Source organism: Euleptes europaea, chromosome 14 (assembly GCF_029931775.1).
Source record: "Euleptes europaea isolate rEulEur1 chromosome 14, rEulEur1.hap1, whole genome shotgun sequence".
Taxonomy (NCBI): Eukaryota; Metazoa; Chordata; class Lepidosauria; order Squamata; family Sphaerodactylidae; genus Euleptes; species Euleptes europaea.
This window is the reverse complement of record NC_079325.1, coordinates 30,635,054-30,637,521: the sequence shown is the minus strand read 5'-3', so window position 1 is coordinate 30,637,521 and position 2,468 is coordinate 30,635,054. Positions and strand designations below refer to the sequence as shown.

At 46.1% G+C, this 2,468-nt stretch overlaps 1 non-coding gene across 1 annotated transcript; it reads right to left on the bottom strand.

Annotated features, from left to right (window-relative positions):
* Nucleotides 1-852: 852 nt before the first annotated feature.
* Nucleotides 853-921, bottom strand: TRNAA-CGC (transfer RNA alanine (anticodon CGC)). Its single transcript has one exon. It is a non-coding gene; the product is annotated as a tRNA-Ala (tRNA).
* Nucleotides 922-2,468: the final 1,547 nt, after the last annotated feature.

Genomic DNA, 2,468 nt, shown 5'->3' with positions numbered 1-2,468 from the left:
TGTGAGAGGGAAATAGCTACCGCCCCCAACTCTCGCTGCATGTCCTGCCGCTAGGGTTGCCAGCTCCAGGTTGGGAAATACCTGGAGTTTTTTGGGGTGGAGCCTGAGGAGGGCGGGGTTTGGGTAGGGGAGGGACTTCAACGCCATAGAGTCCAATTGCCAAAGCGGCCATTTTCTCCAGATGAACTGATCTCTAACGGCTGGAGATCAGTTGCAATAACAGGAGATCTCCAGCTAGTACCTGGAGGTTGGCAACCCTACCTGCCTCTGTATCTGAGTTAGCAAATGAGGGGGAAGTAAGGCAGAGAATTTACAAACTAGCAGCAAGTTAAGTAGAAGGGAAAAAAATAAACAAGGGCCTTAAGTCACACTGTCTCTCGCACACTCTCATATTACATTGTCCTCATATCCAACTGGTACAAAACAGTGGAACTCAATTACTATTGAAAGCTGGGCAGAAAGTGCATATTACACCTAAGACTCTCCAGATTCACCCCACCCTGCCAATGGGTACGAACAGCAGCTGCTCTCACCAGAGAGCTCTCCTTTGTGGCTCCCAGTCCCACTTGGTGGAATGGCTTCTCTGGCAAAGTCAGCTCAGCTCTTGTATTCCTATCATGCTGCAGAATGTACAAAAAAGAACTGTTCAGGGGCCATTTTTATAAAGACAGGAAGGATCCCACTCTTTGTCTTACAGGCCTTCACGGTTTTTTCATGAACACATGAAGCTGCCTTACACTGAATCAGACCCTTTGTCCATTAAAGTCAGTATTGTCTACTCAGACCGGCAATGGCTCTCCAGGGTCTCAGGCACGGGTCTTTCACATCAGCTACCTGCCTAGTCCCTTTAACTGGAGATGCCAGGGATTGAACCTGGGACCTTCTGCATGCGAAGCAGATGCTCTATCACTGAGCCACGGCCTCCTTCTTAAATGAAGAACTCTCCTACTTTTTTGCAGAATTTAAGACAGAACTATTCAGGAGGGCTTTTGTATAAAATTAAAATTTTGTATAAAATTAATAAAGTTAATAGTTAATTTGTATGGAATCTAAGGTAGTCTTCATTGTGTATATTATGAAGTTTTTAACAACACCTCTAATTTTTGTAATCCACCTTTCATGCAGCCCTGTTACTATGGTATGGTGTATGATGCCTCATTGCATTATTCTCCAATCTTGTAATGCTGCTTTATCATCTATAAAAGTGCATTCTCTAGTTTTGTTGGTTCTATGTCCTGTACTGCTCGTACTGCACTGGTTTTAGTTGCAATGTGCCTTAAGTCTCTGTGTACATATGGGCTATGCATAAGTTTCCCCAGTGAAGCAAATAATGACTCTCTGGGGATGTTACACTCTCTCCCCACATGCCTTGGTCCTGATCCAAATCGAGCCTTCGTGTGCCTGAGAACTGGTCCAAGCATAGAACTCCCAGTGTGCATTTGGTTGACTGGACTGGGACAGAAATTGTGTGTGTGTGGGAGGGGGGGTGAGACATGAAGTCAATGTAATGTCTAGATATACCTCAGGAACATACAACTCTAGGGTGGCCAGGTCTTCTGCTCCCCACTGCCGCTCCTCAAGGCAGCAGAGGAAAAATGGGGGAGGAGATTCAGTGTCATGCTGATGCTATGATGTCACTTCTGGGAAGAAGAAGAAAAAGAAGAAGAAGAAGAGTTGGTTTTTATATGCCGACTTTCTCTACCACTTAAGGGAGACAAACCAGCTTACAATCACCTTTCCTTCCCCTCCCCACAACAGACACCCTGTGAGGTAGGTAAGGCTGAGAGGGCTCTAACAGAGCTGTAACTTACCCAAGGTCACCCAGCTGGCTTCGTGTGTAGGAGTGGGTAAACCAATCCAGTTCACCAGATTAGCCTCCACCACTCATGTGGAGGAGTGGGGAATCAAACCCGGTTCTCCAGATCAGAGTCCACCGCTCCAAGAAGCAGAAGTGATGTCATCACGTTGACACAATGCTCTGAGATTCACCCCAAACTCTATGGTTAAACCAAAGTGTTTTGGGTGAATCCTAGAGCATCCTCCTGACATGATAATGTCACTTCCAGTCCATGCCAGACATGTTGCAGCATCAGTGTGATGCTGAACAGGTAGGTCTCTGCCCCTCGCAGTCTCCCACTGGATGCCAGCATTTAGCTAGCAACCCTATACAGCTCCCATTATTAGAACAGGAGGGTTCTAGGGTTGACAGGCAACCAGTGAGAGAATGAGGGGTCAATAACATCATGATATTACTTTTTGGGAAAACCCAGAAGAGACATCACACCTATCGTAAAAACAGTTCCATAAATATCTCACGATGGGGGACAAGTACAGGCATAATTGAGGACGGCTTCCATTGTATTTACCAAGAATGCTTTAGCACCCTTTCAGTTGCCCCAGGGGTCTCTGTGGAGCTTTTTTAACCCAAGTGAGGCTCAGCAAGTTTGGAGACATCTTCCTAGTAGATT